Raw genomic sequence first — 19,228 nt, 5'->3', positions numbered from 1 at the left:
CAACTTTTAGCCTTTCTTTTGTACATTGCCATTTCCTTCTACTCTTCTAATATACTTAAAATTTAAAAAAAGAGAGAAGGAAGGAAGGATGGACTTGATGACTTCTTCCTTAAATATACAGGAGTGTCTTCTGTGAGCCAGGCATCATATGGAGATCCTCTTAGGAAACAAAATTGACTCGACCAGTCAAAAAGTCTTTGAAAAGCTCTTAATCCAAGATTTTCATAGCTTTTAACTGTAATGATAGTCTCAAACAGATTCAAATCAGTTCCAAAATAGAAACAGATACAAGGTATATCTGAAACATATGATGTATAATTTAAAAGTTAAATATTCACTTTTTGGTCTGTGTGTGTGTGTGTGTGTGTGTGTGTGTGTGTGTGTGTGTGTGTATGTATATATGCATGTACATGAATGTATGTAAATATACATACAAATATATGTTATATGATATATGTATATGCTCCCTTAAAGTGTTAAGTATCTTGGAAAATATCCCCAGGATGTACCAAGAGAACCAGGGTAACAACTCAAGTACAAATTCACATAAAAAGGGTTAAATATCCTAACACAACACTTTTCCTCTGATTTCTATCCTAGTATTTTAATTGCATGAGGATAAACCTGTTAAGAAAGCCACCATAACTTTTTCAAGATTCTCTAGAATACAAATCAGAGTTCTTCCCATATTCACTCATTGTTGTTTAGTTGTAATTTATTTCATGCCTATCATGTACCAGGTTTTCTGAGATGTAAGCATATATAACTAAGACAACAAACTTAGCTTCTCTCACTACAGTCACACAAGAACTCGTCTATCTACCCTGAGACATGGGTGTCACAGCAAAGGAAAAACCAGAACTATACAGTGCATGGGTAATTTACTCCATAGGAAAATTCTATTTCTTCTCCTTTCAAGCATTATTGGCATATGGAAGAACTCCATATTAAGAAACTTCTTATTCTATATAATCTGCTTCTGTCAAAGTTTTATGGACAACTGGTTGCAGAAATATTTCTGGACAATGTCTTTAGTGTTTATTCCCTTTAATTCTACACATTTTCTTAAACTTTACGGATGATAGACTATTTTTAGGATTTTAGAACAACCTGAACCTTTTAAAAGATTCAAAATAAAGAAGCATCTATAAATATCATCTCCTTAAATTTTTCATTTAAAGGCTTATTTTTCTTCTTCATACTTAAGATCTCTTTTTAGTGTTCTACTAAATACACACACAAACATATATATATATATATATATATATATATATATATATATACACTATTTTGAAGTAATATCTGTGCGTGTGTATTTTGTAGGAGTGAGAGCAATTTCATTGTCCACAATAACTGAACATATGTAAATTGAATGCAAATCTGATAATAAAATAATTATCTACTAATTTATTAAATATGTTGGGGCTTAAGATACTTAGTTTTCTGGGAGAGGACACAAATTTTTATTTTAACTTTTTTTTTGAGAAAGAGAAAGAGAGAGAAAGAGAATGAGTAGGGGAGAGGGACAGAATGAGAGGGATAGAGAGAATCTTAAGCAGGCTGCATGCCCAGCACTGAGCCCAACACAGGACTCTATCCTGCAACAGTGAGATCATGACCTGAGTTGAAATCCAGAGCCCACTGAGCCACCAAGGCACCCCGAAAGAACACAAATTTTTAAGACCAAATCCCAATCTAAAGAGCTATTTTGATTTTTGACAGTTACAATCAATAGCAAATAAATTTACCTGTATATGTTTATAAAATTTTAAATTAATATTTTAACTTTTTTAACGTTTTTCATTTTTGAGAGATAGAGAGCATGAGCGGGGGAAGGGCAGAGAGAGAGAACACAGAATGCAAAGCAGGATCCAGGCTGTGAGCTGTCAGCACAGAATCTAACACATGGCTTGAACCCACAAACCGTGAGATCATAACCTGAGCCTAAGTCAACGCTTAACCGACTGAGCCACCCATGTGCCCCTAAAATTGGTATTTTAAGTGGCTGTATTACACAAACTTTCAGCAGTGTTTTTTTCTTAAATTAGTAATTTTGAAATTTTACTGTCTGGTGATGGATGCTTACTTACTGATTATTACTGAATCATTACAATCTTTATGCAACCATGAAAAAAATGACATTTTTCTATTTCCTATCATATGAATTCCAAGTATGAATTTGCTTGGCTGGAAAAAAATTTGATAGCACACTAGGAAATTGTTTAAGATAAATTAATGTTACATAAGACTGGACCATAATAAGATGCTGGGTGGAAAATAATTTGATCCAATTTTTCATGCTGTTAATTAAAAAGACAAAGCACCGTGGCAGAATCTTTTATATATTGTATAGTACTGTTGTCTGTTGTGCCACACAATACTTAAGTTGTGAACTTGGTCCACTTCCTTTTATTCTTTAAAAATTCAAGAATGCCCATAAAAGTGTGCCACTCTTCCTAATTAGAAGCTATGCATATTTCATTAATATATTCTTATGATTTAATCTGTGGAATTCTTTTAATTGAAAAGGAAAGGCCATGCAGGTGACACAGCATGCTTAAACACTATTCATTGTGAATTCGCTCAGACTGATCATGTCCTCTATGAACGAGGAAGACATTATTTAACAGTATTTATTCTGGCAGTTTGAGAGAAGTATAAAAAGGGCAGTTAGTGAGCTTGCCCACTTTGGAAGAAAAACCGTTTCGTTCCAATAAGAAGAACAAACACAAAAATGATAATGACTTTTCTAGCTGTGATAACCCCACCTCTACCATCTTAACAGGGCCAGCCTAAGAATGAAAGATTAAATTAGCTTACTAATGCATTTATTAACTTTTTCATATTCAGTTCACCCAATGAAAAATTGTTCATTGAAATTAACTAGACATAAGAAACACAAATAGTAATCTGATTATAATCAATGAATATATCTGTCTGTCTCTACTTACCTACCAACCTGTCTCTGTTTTCTTCCAGATTTCATCTTTTCCTTCTCTCTTTTTCTCTTTCTCCCTCCTTCCCTCCCCCTTACCTCTCTCCCTCCCTCCCTCCTTCCCTTTCAGTCTCTCTAGTTCCCACTCTTGCTCTCTCTCTCTCTCATACACACACACACTCCACACAATTGCTTGGGGACAACTCCATGCCCTTCTCTGGTACTCTGTAACCATGGTTGTACCATTTATCTAGGCTTGTTCTATAATATTATCCATTCTATTTGTGAGATTTTTTTCTCTCTTCACTTGTGTGTTTTACTGAAGCGCACCAACATTTCCTCTTCTGAGGTATATAGATCTTATCTATTTCTCTGTCAAACAAACAAAAAAAATAAATCTAAAATACTAAAAGTTACATAACACCAGTAGGAAAAAAAAATGTCTTAAGGCAAGGAAAAAGGTGAATAAACCATTTATTAGTATGGGATTTGGGAAACTTGAAAGTTGAGAGTTTGGAGAACTGTGTAGCTAACCAAGTTAAGATAGATTTCATGTCAATAAGGTAAAGATTAAATGACTTTTTGATTAATAGTTACTAAGAAATGGTTAATAGCACTGTGTAAGCAAGTCAGAAAGGATTGCAAATTTGCCTCATTAGAGTAATAGGAGAAGTTGTTCTGGTATTCATTAATTTAAAGAATAGAGAACACAGCTGATGATTAAAATATTATACTACAGGATTGCAGTACATTGATTGAATATGGTGGTAGATTTATGGCAAAAATACACCTACAACAAAATATCGATGGCTTCCAAAATAATCTTTATTTTTTTTCCCTATATTTTTATGTTGGCCTCTTTAGATTTCTTCTCACAGGTAGTTTGTATTTGCATGGACCAGTTTTATGATTTATCAACAGTTATTTTTTTTTTATCAATTTCTTGTAAGACTTCAGAGAAAATGCTTTTATTTGGTCATTTTGCATGTTCAAATGAACCTGAATAGGGCTGGCTCACATTCAACTAATTTAAATAGGAACTGAGAAAAACTGTGGAAGAGGGGGAACTGATTTCCAAGCAAGAAAAATCAATATATTTGTCATACCTGACAGTTTTTCTTCATCTAAGTTGGTATACCTAAATCCTACCAAGTATTAGGCAGTATTTCATTCATTTCACATACAGATATGCTCCATAGATTTGGACAAATTCTGTATAGTACAAAGCTAAAGGAAAAAAATTATCCCTAAAATGTAAGATACAGCTAATTTAGATTTATAAAATTAACAGAATGATAATCATTGCAAACTACTGTCATGTAAAAATTATGTTTGCTAATTTTCCAAACATGAAAACTTTACATAAATGAAATTAGAATTGAAGGTAAACAAACAAACTAAAACATGTCAGAAAGTTTTGATATATGAGTTGGTGACCGTGATGTTGATAATTTGCATATGGATAATTAAAGATGGATTATTTTGTAAAATATTTATAAAAGAGTGGGAAGCAAAGAATTTAGAGGCTTAAAGAGACCTGTATTTCAGATTCAGTGTAATCACTTACTACCTATATATCTTTGAGCTCTTTGCATCAATTATCTTAACTATCAACAACCACAACAAAAGTATATCTAGCTTATGGAATAGTTGAACTGGTTAAATAATCTATAATTCATGGAAGCATATTATAATTTCTAAAGCATGATATAGTTCTATCTCTGCATATAATGTGATTTTTATGCTTCCTTCACTTTTACTACACATTTGTATATTCACATTGCAATGAGTTTATGTTCCTCTTAATATGGAGAACTACTAAGTAAAATCAATATACTGTTAACCCATTATATATGTATATATGTATGTGTGTGTATATATATATTTTTATATAACTGCTGTATATATAAACATATATGCATATATATAAATATATACACACATGTACACATGTACATACACAGATATACTTGTTATGAGTGCAAGAGGTTAATTAGAATCTCTACATAACCACTAATAAAATACCTAAAAACTATACAGAAAAAGTAATTAAAAAGAAGCAAATATGCCACACTACAAAAAGAAAATCAAAGAAAAAAGAGTAATAGAGAATATGAGAATCGAAAATATATGACATAGAGAAAACCAATAGAAAAATGAGAAACCAATTATTTTTTATGTGTAATCACTTTAAATAAAAATGTATTAATATTTATTTAATAAAAATCATAGATAGGCAAAATGGATTTGTAAAGACCTTATTCATCTACAAACTATCTATGAAAGACTGACTTTATTTTTTTAATTTTTTTTTATATTTATTTATTTTTGAAACAGAGAGAGACAGAGTATGAATGGGGGATGGTCAGAGAGAGAGGGAAACACAGAATGCGAAGCAGACTCCAGGCTCTGAGCTGTCAGCACAGAGCCTGACGTGGGGTTCAAACTCACGGACTGTGAGATCATGACCTGAGCCGAAGGTGGACGCTCAACCAACTGAGCCACCCAGGTGCCCCTGAAAGACTGACTTTTGACTAATACAGATTGAAAGTGAAAAGAAGGGGGAAAATTCCTTGCAAACAATAACAAAAGAAAGCTGGATAGTACATTAATATACAAAAAGTAGAATTTAAGTCAAATGTTACTATAAGTTATAAAAAAGGACATTATAAACAGAGGAAAGGCCAATCTATCAGAAGATATAACATTTATCAACACATACACACCTACAACTGATCAGCAAAAATTGACAGGACTGAAGAGAGAATTAGATAGTTTTACAAAAACTATTACAAACTACTTTACCCCACTGTCAATGATGGAAAGAACATGACAGATCCATAAGGAAATAAAATACTTGAATAATACTACAAACCAAGTAGGCCTAATAGACATATGTAGAAGACATCACTCACAATAGCAGAATACACATTACGTCAAGCACACATGGAATGGTCTTCAGGGTAGATCATATGTTATTTCACAGAGCAAGTCTCAGTAAGTTTAAAAGGATTAAATTACATAAAGTATCTTCTCTGATGAGAAAATAATGAAACTAGAAATCAAGACCAGAAAGAGAATTGAAATTTTACAATTTTGTAAAAATAAAACATTACATATTAAACAACCAATGAATCAAAGAATAAATCAACAGAAAAAATAGAAAATACTGTGAGATAACTGAAAATGAAGAGACAGTATGCCAGAATGTATGGGATGCAGTGACAGATGTGCTCAGGGAAACTTATAGGTGTAAAAGTTTATATTAGGGGCGTTTGGATGGCTCAGTTGGTTGAGCACCCGACTTTGGTTCAGATCATGATCTCACACTTTGGCTCAGGTCATGATCTCATAGTTCGTGAGGTCGAGCCCCGTGTCGGTCTCTGTGCTGACAGCTCGGAGCCTGGAGCCTGCTTCGGATTCTGCGTCTCCTTCTCTCTCTGCCCCTAATCCACTTACATTCTGTCTCTGTCTCTCTCAAAAATAAATAAATATTTTTTAAAAATTTAAAAAAAGTTTATATTAAAAAAATAAAGATTTCATGGGGTTCCTGGATGGCTAAGTCGGGTAAGTGTATGACTCTCAGTTTCTACTCAGGTCATGATCTCACAGTTTAGTGAGTATGAGCCCCACATCAGGCTCTGTGCTCACAGAGCAGAGCCTGCTTGGGATTCTCAATCTCTCTCCCTCTCTCTCTGCCCTTCCCCAACTAACAATGGTTCTGTCTCTCTCAAATAAATAAACTTAAAAATAAATAAATAAATAAATAAATAAATAAATAAATAAATAAAAATAAAAACATAAGGATTTCAAATTAAGAATCTAACTTTAAGCTATAAGTAATTAGGAAAAGAAAACCAAACTGAGTCCAAGGTGAGCTAAAGAAAGGAAATAATAAAGACTACAGCAGAAATAAGTGAAATAGAGAATAGAAAAACAATAGAATTGATGAGATAAAAATTGGTCCTTTGAAAAGATCAACTAAAGTGACAAGCTTTTAGGTAGATTGATTAAGGAAAAAAGATAAAATACTCAAAATATTAAAATAGGAAATAATACAGATATAAAAAACATTATAAGAGAATATTATGATCAACTGGATGACAACAAATTAAATAAACCTAGATGAAATGGACATATTCCTAGAAAAACACTCATTAACAACTGACTCAAAAAAAAAAAAAAGAAAAAAGAAAAAAGGAAATCTGAGCAGAACTATCAGGTAAAAACATCCATACTTGAAAACGTTATAACAAAGAGAAGTTCAGGTCCAAATGGGTTCACTGGTAAATTATACCAATCACTTAAAAAAGAATTAATAATGATCCTTTTAAAATTCTTACAAAAAAAGAAGAGGAAAGACTACTTCAAACTTATTCTTATAAAGCCATCATTACCCTAATAAAACCAGACAAAATTCCAAGAAAAGGAAGCTACAAGCCAATATCTCTTAGGAATATACAAGCAAAAATCCTCAACAAAATACAAGCTAACTGATCCATACATTATATTAAAAGGATTATAGGGGCACCTGGGGGGCTCAGTCAGTTAAGCATCTGACTCTTGATTTTGGTGCAGGTCATGATCCTATAGTAATGGGATCAAGCCCTGTCTCTTGTCTCTCTCTCTTTCTCTCTGAAGAGATTAAGATTGTCTCTCTCTCTCTCTCTCTCTCTCTCTCTCTCTGAAAAAGTTTATATAGCATGACCAAATGGAATTTTTCCCAGGAATCCAAGGTTGTTTCAACATACCGAAAAATCAATATAATAAAGCACATGATTATTTCAATTGATATAGAAAACACATTTGAAAAAACTCAACACCCTTTATTTATAAAAGTCCTTAATGAACTAAGAATTAAAGGAACCTCTTAAACTCAATAAAGTACATTTAAGAAAAATCCACAGTTAATATCTTACTCAATTATGCAAGACTGATAATCTTAACCTAATATGAGGAATATGGCAAGGATGCTCAATGGGACACTTTTGTTCAACCTTGTATTGGAAGTTCTAGCTGGAGCAATTAGGCTAGAAAAAGAAATAAAAAGCATCAAAATTGGAAAGAATAAAAATTAAAACATCTTCATTTGCAGGTGGCATAATTTAATATAGATAAAACCCTAAAGAATTCATACACATACACACAGACACACAAATATTTAGACCTAAAAAGAGTCAGCAACGTTTATGATACAACATAAACACACAAAAAAATCAGTTGTGTTTATATAAAAATAGCCATAACAATACATAAAAATTGAAAATAAATATCATTTGTAATATTCAAAATAATAAAATACTTAGGAATAAATTTAACAAAAGCAAAATTTAAACTCTGAAAAATATCAGACATTGATGAAAGACATTAAAGAAGATGTAAACAGATGAAAAGACTTCCCATAGTCATGAATTAGAAGACAATATTTTTAATATAGCATTATGCCCAAACTGACCTAATCTATATATTCAGCACAATCCCAATCAGAATCCCAGCTGCTTTCTTTATAGGAATTGACATTCTGGTTCTAAAATTCATATGGAAGCTCAAGGGACACTGAAAAGTCAAAACAATCTTGAGAAAGAAGAACAAATTGGAAAGCCATTTTTCATTTCAAAACTTACTAGAAAGCTACAGTAAATAAGATAATGTGGTACAGGCATATGGATACACAGATCAATGGAATAGAAATAAACCTACATATCTGTGGTCAACTGATTTTTGACAAAAGAACCAAGACCATTAACCTGGATTAGAATAATCTTACCCACAAGTGGTGCTGAGACAACTGGAAATCCACCTGCAAAAGAATGGAGTAGACACCTTACTTCATATTATGTATGAAGACCTAACTGTAAGATCTCAAATTATAAACTCTTAAAAGAAAACCTAGGGGTAAATATTTGTGACCTTGGATTTGGCAAGGGATTCTCAATATGACAGCAAAAGCACAAAGAAGAAAGAAAAAACAGGTAAATTGTAGTTCTTCAACATTAAAAACTTTTATGCATCAAAAACTATTATCAAGAAAATGAAAAGACATCTAAAGACTGGCAGAAAATATCTGCAAATTATATATCTGATAAGAATATATAAAGAACTCATTAAAATACAAATAACCTGGTTGAAAACATGCAAAGTTTCTGAATATATATCTCTCCAAAAGATAGACCAATGGCTACTAAGCACATAAGGAGACACTCACCATAAGTAGTCATCAGGGAAATGCAAATCAAAACCACAGTGAAACTCCACTTTAAACACAGAACCCTCGTAGATTGTTGGTTGAAATAAAAGTGGTGCGGTCACTTTGGAAAACAATCTGGAAGTCACTCAGATTTTAAACATAGTATAACCTTTTGGCCCAATAATTCCCCTCTGACATATATACCAAAGAGAAATGAAAATAGATGTGCATATAATTTTTACATAAATGTTGATAGCAGCATTATTCATAATTGCCAAAAGATGGAAATAATCCAAATTTCCATCAACTGATGAGTGGATAAACAAAATTGTAGTATGATTTGGCCATAAAAAGATCAAAGTCTTGATAACATGTTACAACATGTATTCACCTCATAAACATGTTAAATGAAGGAAGACAGTTGCATAAGGCATATTATTTCATTTATATAAAATGAGAATAACAGGTAAATCTATAAACACAGAAAGTAGATTAGTGTTTACTTAGGGCTGGGAAAAACTGGGGGGTTCAGAGGTGAGATCTAAAGAGTATGGGCTTTCATTCTGAGGTGACAAAAATGTTCTAAATTTGTGTTTACGGTTGCACAATTCTGTAAACATACTAAATGTAATTGAATTGTACACTTTAAGTGGGTGAATTGCATGGCATTTGAATTATATATCAATAAAACTATTACAAAAAATTAGTTGTCCATGTATGCATCAGTCTATATCCAGATTTTCTCTTCTTTTCCATTGATCTATTTCTGTATCTTGATGCAAAAAATCACACTGTCATAATTCTGTAGATTTGAAATCAGGTCAGCCCTTTGACTTTGTCCTTATGCTTTGAAAGTTATTTGGCAATTGTAGGTCCTCGGAATTTCTGAATGAATTTAGAAATGGCATGTCGGGGGCGCCCGGAGGGCTCAGTCGGTTAAGCTCTGACTTCAGCTCAGGTCATGATCTCACAGTCCGTGAGTTCGAGCCCCGCGTCGGGCTCTGTGCTGACAGCTCAGAACCTGGAGCCTGCTTCAGATTCTGTCTCCTCCTCTCTCTGCCCCTCCCCTGCTCATGCTCTGTCTCTGTCTCAAAAATAAATAAAAACATAAAAAAAAAAAAAAAAAGAAATGGCATGTCAATTTCTATAAAAAGCCTGCTGTGATTTTAATAGGTATTTTATTTATCATTTATTTTGGAGATTTGACCTCTTCATAATATTAAGACTTCTGAGAAATAAGCAAAATACCTCTCTCCTTTTATTTAAGTATTCTTTAATTGTTTAACAGCAATCAGCAATGTTTTCACTTCTCAGTGTGAAGCTCTTGTACATCTTTAAAATTTATAATATATTCAATATTATTATAATTTTTTTAACGTTTATTTATTATTGAGACAGAGAGACACAGAGCACGAGTGGGGGAGGGGTAGATCGAGGGAGACACAGAATCCAAAACAGGCTCCAAGCTCTGAGCTGTCAACACAGAGCCCCACACGGGGCTCGAACTCACAAACTGCGAGATCATGACCTGAGCCGAAGTCAGTCGCCCAACCAACTGAGCCACCCAGGCGCCCCCATTCAATATTATTATAAATGTTATTTTAATATTAATTTCAGGTGGTTTGTTATGAGTATAGAAATACATCAATTTTTGTATATTTGCATTACATACTGCAACCCTTTTATATTCATATATTCTAGCAACATTTTTGTAAATCCATCAGATTTTCGACATAGATGATCATGTTGTCTGCAAATTAAGACAGTTTTATTCTTCTTTCCATTCTGGATACCATTTTTTTCATACCTTATCACATGTATTAAAACCTCCAACACAATATTAAATAGAAGTTGTGAGTGGATATACTTATCTTTTTCCTGATTTTATGGGGAAAACATTTAGCCATTTTCTATTATCATGCTACCTATAGAGTTGATGTAGATGCCTGTATCAGGCCAGAGAAATTCCACTTCTCTCCTAGTTTGCTGAAAGTTTTAACAGAAGTGGATATTGGACTTTGGTCAATTTCTCCTGCATATATTGGCTATGACTAATCAGAAACAATCTCTGAAGCTGGATGTGGGATATCTTCACCTCAATCACTATTAAAGGAGTGGGCACCTGAAGAAAATTAATGCAGGCATTAGATTTGGGGTAGGAACCAATAGCATCCAATTGTCTGACTTTTCGTTGAAGCCACTTTCCCTTACCCCCCCAAAACCTGTCATCAGCCAAAAATTGAAGTGTCCAGAATATATTGTTTTAGGCCTCTCTGCTTGTATACATTTCCAATTTACATTCTTAATATCTCACTGTGCATGATGTACTTACAATTGTACTTCAAGTCTTAAAAGATACGCTAAATCCATTAGGAAAATTTGTGTACAGAGAGTAACTTTCTTTTCAGGAAACACAGTGTTGTACTTCTTAACTTAGAACATTAATATCATAATGTGGATAATATTTTGGGAGTTGGGGACAGAGCATCATAGCACCAACTGGAAACTATGTAGTATTTTTCAGGGTGCTTAGAAATTTTCTATTTCCCTAGGAAGCACACTATGCTAGGTCATTCAGAACCCTATTTTGGATAAGAAAATACTCCATTAAATGCTACTTCCACATAATCTAATTTGTGGAGAATAAAAATATTTCTTCTTGCTTTAAATACTGAATGAAATATGGTCATCAAAGGAATGATAATTATATACTGGAGACATTTTACCTGTAGGGAATAAACTTACCTTGAGTAATTAGACTTTTGTTGTCCTTTATTTAACACCTTTCCAAATATCTGAAAGAGGGAATGAATACTGTGTTGCTAATGTGACTTGAAAATACAGTTTCTAGGGAAACTGAAATCACAATCGAACATGAAAGAAAATCATGGATTTTAGAGACCATTATTGTGACTTATCCATGGATATTAGAAAGGCCAATATATGAAAGACTTAGTTTAATTAAAATATTTCATATAGAAAAGTGATATAGCACAGTATACAAAAGGAAAAAAAAATCCATGAATATAATAGTAAATACAAAATGAAGAGATATCCAATACTCAAAATGGAAATTTCTATCATCATTTGTGAGACTGAAGCTGCAATATTGTGTTAATTCAGGGGCACTTCAATACCAGGCATGCGTAGTAATGTTGCAAAGAGTCTGGGGGGTGGAAAAAAACAACTAAATAATGAGAAGGGAAGACAGATTTATGGGGGGAGATTAAAGCTGCATAATATTTATAGCTGGGCTAAGGGAATATGAAAATGATCTGTAAATATTTGAAAGATGTAAATAACAAGTAGAAAAGGAATTCTTGAGGAGGAAGCAGAATTAGAGGCAATGCAATCTGAATGAAAAGCGGCAGGGTTATTTATGCCAACTAAAGATTAAAACACACACATAGCTTCCTGACTGGACTACTAAACAGAAGAACTGTCTTTCTTCTTAAGAATTAAATGCCCTCCTGCACAAAACACTAAAATGTGTTATTTTATGGATTACCCATGCCTTGACAGGCAGATAGCATGAATTATTTTATCAAAACCAGAACGGAGATATATACAGGGTATGTTGTCTGACTCGCTGTCTCAATCTACTGAGTAGGAATTCATTTTCCGCCCGTTTATTTAGGAATGTAGTGTCTTCTTTTCTGTTTTTTTAAGTCCTTCACATAAGAGGTCATTTGTAATGACTGGGGATGGCTCATCAGTAACATCAAAAAGTAAGCAAGGAGAATTTACACAGAAAGGTTATGCCAAGATCCTACTCCAAGAGAAGGGGATGAATGATTGGTCTACTTAAGTAGAACTACAGATGGTAACTTCTCCAGTGTAGTGTTTCAGTGAATACATCTTTGAATCCAGACTCTCAGTTCCTTGACTTTCTCTCATCCAATTATTTTATCTAACAACATGAATTGACAACACAGTCCATGGGGTGCCTGTGTGGCTTATTGGGTTAAGCATCCTACTTCTGCTCAGGTCATGATCTCATGGCCATGAGTTTGAGCCCCACATCAGCCTCTGTGCTGACAATTCAGAGGCTGCTTGGGATTCTCATTCTCTCTCTCTCTCTCTCTCTCTCTCTCTCTCTCCCTCTCTCTCTCTGTCCCTCCTCTATTCGCTGTCAAAATAAATAAATAAACTTAAAAAAAAAACAGTGCTGTGTTTATTCCTTAGAACTTCTCATTATTATTTACTAGTTAAAAACCTTGATTTAAGGTATTTCACCCATTTAAAGTCATTTCCCATAGTCACACAAGCTTCCTGTAAAACTGCATTTCTCACCATTTTTGCAGTAACCCTCAGCAGCAGCCCCATCTCATATCTTTATTCCACTTTCACAAAGCTTGGATCCCTTTGTCCAATATTATAATCACATCTTTGCCTGCACCCTCAAATTCCTTGGACACCTCTCCCTTCCTTGTACCCTCTTGGAAAATAAAACTGTTTATATCCATACTTTCCTTACTTCACACCTGAGTACAGATGGGCTGAATGTTTTTCAATGTCTGCTGTATATGGGAGACATTGAATATTAGTACAATCCATTATCTTTCTCTTTTGCAATAGACACACATCCAGGTGGATATACTTTCCATCATTATACGCCACAATGGCAGGCTGTACCCACATCACTAATTTTTCACCAATTAAATGTTAGCAGAAGCGATGTTTTCATCCTCTGTCTTGTTACCTATAAAAAAAATTAAGCAAATGATCTTCCTCTCTTTCTCACAGCCCAGAATAAATTTGTTAGCTATATTTGAACATGCAGATAAAGTCAGGCCCTAGAGAAAAGCCAAGATGAAGTCTGGAAAGAAACTAGGTCATTCAATGATTGTCAGTAGCAAGAGTAGAATTTCCCACTAACCTGGGGCAATCACCTCAGATCTGTTAACTGGGAACAGAAATAAAGTTATAGCTTTTTAAGCTACTTTATTTTCGGGATATTTCAACTAAAGTTGCTTATCCCTTGACTTAAGTTTTTCACTGGGATCACATTATGTCCATTATCATTGTCCTCAATATGTCCCTAGCATTGCCAAACCATTTGTCTATATTCATCCAGTCCATTCATCTTTCCACTGCCCTGAGTGATGGTTTCAGACATTGCTTTCTCTTCTCAGGCATCCAACAACTCTTTCTCCATCCTCCCTTTTATCTTATAACTTTGCATTTTATTTCACTGAAAATAAGAAAAAGAAGTAACCAAAGGAAAAATTCTAAAATTCCGTTTCATCACATCTACCTACCTATTGCAATGTCTTATACTGTGTTAGTTTTGATTAAGCTTATGACCATTTTCACAGATAATCACTCCAGCAATTTTCTTCTATACTGTGTTATTTCCTCATATGTTTATATAATTACAATCAGTGTGAATGTCTGCAGTTAGATGACCCATCAAAAATAACAATAATGTTATTGATGACCTCTTCTCCTTCCACCAGCTGCTCCACATTTCTTTTCCAGAGATATTCCATTGCTTAAATCAGAGTTAAGAAGTCACAAAAAGTTCCTTCATATATGGAGTTATCTTACTATATGATAAGCCCCTTAATTTAACCAGAGAAAAGTAAGACCTATACAATGGTTATTATTATTATTATTATTATTATTATTATTATTATTATTTTGAACTCATGCACTCTATTGAAATAAGTAAAAATGGCATATTCTCCAATTAATACAAAGAAAAATCCTGAATAAAATTGGAGCAAATATGTCTTTTTCAGATAAATCTGAAAACCTCTTATATCATGCCACTCCTTTAAAAGGTATAAAATCCAAATTTTGTGAAATGGTAGTTCTGGTCATTAATAATCTAAAAACATCCTTGTTTTACATTTGTATCCCCCATTAGTCACCAAAATGAAACCCTTTTTCTTGTTGTTGTTCAGACTGTCCTCTACATTGTCTTTGAAAAGACTATATACACTTCATCTAACCATCTCTCTTCCTATCTTCTCCAATGCTTAGAAGGCCATCTCCTTCCTTTTACCTTCTGCACGTCTCCCAAATGAACCGTGAAAACAGTGGTCACTATTCCACAAGTCTGTGTTACCAATTGCACTACTAATTTCACACTTCGGTATAAAGTATAAATTCAACAATTTAAAATTCAATATAAAATGGCATCTTTGGGGCGCCTGGTTGGCTCAGTCATTTAAGCCTCCGACTTCAGCTCAGGTCACGATCTCGCGGTCCGCCAGTTCGAGCCCCGCGTCGGGCTCTGGGCTGATGGCTCGGAGCCTGGAGCCTGCTTCTGATTCTGTGTCTCCCTCTCTCTCTGCCCCTCCCCCGTTCATGCTCTGTCTCGCTCTGTCTCAAAAATAAATAAACGTTAAAAAAAATTTTTTAAAAATTAAAAAAAAAATAAAATGGCATCTTTGTCAGTTCATTTTTATAAATGTATATTATTTTCACAACAAGACTTGAGGTCAAGGAAGTGTACAAATATGAAATTGAGGATAAAGCAAGAGGCATGAAACTGTAAGTTCAATTGGGTTGCAAATCAAATAGAAGATGCTTCAAAGTTTCTAATAGCAAATTAAATTAGGAGAATATAATCCCTTATAAGACAGACATTTGTTGGTGGTTTTGAGTGAAGAATGTCATGATCAATGTTGATTCTTGATAACATTATTTTGAAAAATATTTGTATAGTAAATTGAAAGAAAAGTGCAAGGTGGTTGAAAGAAAAGTGCAAGGTGAGATGTGGAAAGTGGCCATTGGAGAGTAAAAGAACATGAGCCAGGATTAAAAATAAGATTGAAAGCATCCTGAATGCAATGGCACATTAATTACAACCTCTCTTCAAGGCTGAGGTACTTGTTTTCCCAACTGCGGGGACTGTTAGTGGCACAAAGCTGATTTCCTCAAGTGGAATAACCATTGCCTAAAGGAAACTTTCTCTCTCAAAGTGAGGTCCCCTTTCTGAGAGTAGAGGTCACCTGCCAGTCTAACCCCATCACTGGTGTCAGATAGAGAGAGAATAATTGCTAGCATACTGTAGTATATAGTAACAGTGCTTCTGTTAAAGTGTTACTGATGCCATACTTGGATAAGATACTGGTAGAAGTGAACACACAAATGGAGACACACCTCAGGTACTTGATTCCGAAGGATTAGTAATTTTAGAGACTATGAAATTGGATGTTTCTAATTGGATATAATCAGTACATTAGAGAATGAAAAAAAAAGTGCAGGGATAAAGAGGTCTGACACACACACAAAAAAGAATGTTGATGATTCTATGAGAGTGCATAGTGGGTGAATATATTTGTATTACTTATTAACACTCACCACAAAAAGGCCTTAAGTAATGACTGGACAGAAAGATTTAGTGAGTAATGTTATAAGCGTTCTTACATGAGACATCCCAATACCAACACTAGGCTCATTCACAGAGTGCCCATGCTGGCAAGGAAGTAGGCTTATCATTGGCTCAACAGCTGTGATCCTATACTTAAGGATGATCCACAGCAAATATATAATCAGTCAGCAAGAAAGATCAATGTTGAGTGTTTAATATAGCACCATCCCTTGAGAAGACCAACTAGTCACTTACCTTGAGATTATTATTTTTTTTTTCAACGTTTTTTATTTATTTTTGGGACAGAGAGAGACAGAGCATGAACGGGGGAGGGGCAGAGAGAGAGGGAGACACAGAATCGGAAACAGGCTCCAGGCTCCGAGCCATCAGCCCAGAGCCCGACGCGGGGCTCGAACTGGCGGACCGCGAGATTGTGACCTGGCTGAAGTCGGACGCTTAACCGACTGCGCCACCCAGGCGCCCCAACCTTGAGATTATTGAATCGAAACCCTTTCTTCATGGAAGGGGTGACATTTTATCTTGATTGGAATCCACGTATATTTCAGTTTATGGGTATATCATTCTTTCCACAGGGCCTTAATCAGCAATTATCTGAAAGCTAACTAAGTGTTTGAGTCACTGACAAGGAGTCACATATAACATTGCCCCAAACCTAAAGGTCTAATTTACAAACTGGTGCAGCCACCCTGAAAAACAGTGTAGAGGTTCCTCAAAAAGTTGAAAATAGAACTACCCTATGATCCAGCAATTGCACTACTAGATATTTACCCAAAGGACACAAAAATACTAATTCAAAGGGATACATGCACCTTAATGTTTATAGTAGCATTATCTATAATAGCCAAACTTGTCCAAGCCAAGTGTCCATCAAGTGACCAGTGGGTAAAGTAGATGTGGTATATATATAATATAATGGAATATTACTTGGCCATAAAAAAGAATAAAATATTGCCATTTGCAAAACATGGATGGAGCTAGAGAGTATTATGCTAAGCGAAATAAATCAGAGAAAGGCAAATACAATATGATTTCTCTCATATGTGGAATTTAAGAAACAAGACAAATGAACAAAGGGAAAAGAGAGAGAGAAGCAAACTAAGCGACAGACTCTTAACTATAGAGAACAAACTGATGGTTACCAGAAGGGATGGGTTAAATAAGTGATGGAGATTAGTATTGCACTTATTGTGATGAACACTGGGTATTGTATCCAGTACAAGTGTGGAAGTGTGGAATCACTATATTGTACACCTGAAACTAATATTACACTGTTTGTTAACTAACTGGAATTTAAAGAAAAACTTTTTTAAAAGACTTAATTTACAGCAAAGGTAGTATGGAAATGGGCACATGATCATGGATCCACTGGTCTTCCCTCTTACTGAACCAGCCTTAAAGGGTAAACCATCTTTTCATCAGTCTTGAAAGTGCATTATCTTGGAGATGTTACCATTTGAGAATGGACACCATTTACCCTCAAAATTAATTATTATATTGCATTTAATCTCCAAATGATAGGTCCCCAAATGGTAGCATTTCAACATTTGGAAGTATAAGTGGCCCCACTTACCATCATTCCCAGTGAGACACTTCAAGAATTTTGCCTTTGTTTACCATACCCTTAGGTTTTGTGTGACTAGAGGTTCTATTTCAGGGAGGGGAAGCTTCCACTAGGAGTAATAGTAAGAAAGCTGGGTACTTCAATGTACAAATTGGTCAATCAAAGAATTTATGAAGCGAATGGGAACAGAAAATTAAATAACTAAATAACACAAAAGATGCAGACTAACCAGTCATAAACAAAGAAGTGTTAAATGAAACTATAGAAGTTTTAAATGTTAAGAAGTTTGAAAAATATTATAAAATTAATAGTTGAAAGACTATCAAGGGTTAGACTAAGATTATCGTAATTGTTTAAAATGAATACCAGGAAGCAGTGAGGCAATCAGTGCTTATCTTATACAAAGAGAGTAATGGATTAAGGGATAATGGGCAAAAATGCATTCCCATTGCAGAAGGCAGGAAAGAAGCTGAAGAATAAAATTATTCCTCTGGCATGGAAAACTGCAACCAGAGAGCTAGGAACTTAGAGTTTATAAAATAGAAATTTTTATATAATAGGAAACAATAAAAACCATAAAAATAGGTTAAAGTTCAATAACCCACATTCCTTCAACAAATATCTTGATTATCTATGCATTATAGTATATTTATATATTAATATGTATAAACAAATCTTGAAGTCTAGAAAAGGAGATTGGTAATATACATTAATCACATTTTATAAGTTAGACACACAGTATCATATTAAAATTACAAATAATAAAGCGTGATTATTTAGAAAAAGCAAGACAATTATTATCAACTCAAAACCAGGAAAAACTGGGGCACCTGGGTGGCTAAGCATCAGTTGGTTAAGCATCCAACTTTGGCTCAGGTCATGATCTCCCAGTTTGTGAGTTTGAGCCCCATGTTGGGCTCCATGCTCACAGCTTGAAGCCTGGAGCCTGCTTCAGATTCTGTGTCTCCCTCTCTTTCTGCCCCTCCCCTGCTTGCGCTCTGTCTCTGTCTCTCTCAAAAATAAATAAACATTAAGAAAAGTTTAATGAAAAAACAGGAAAAATAAAAGAGAGAAAATGTGTCTCTATGATACTTAACATGGTGTCATTTTCACAGTGGTAGCTTAATAAATACTTGTAAATGAATGAATGACTGATGGTTATCAGAGGGAAGGTGGGTGGGGGTTGCGTTAAATATATGA

Source organism: Panthera leo, chromosome C1, assembly GCF_018350215.1.
Source record: "Panthera leo isolate Ple1 chromosome C1, P.leo_Ple1_pat1.1, whole genome shotgun sequence".
NCBI lineage: Eukaryota > Metazoa > Chordata > Mammalia > Carnivora > Felidae > Panthera > Panthera leo.
Note: the sequence above shows the minus strand (reverse complement) of the source record.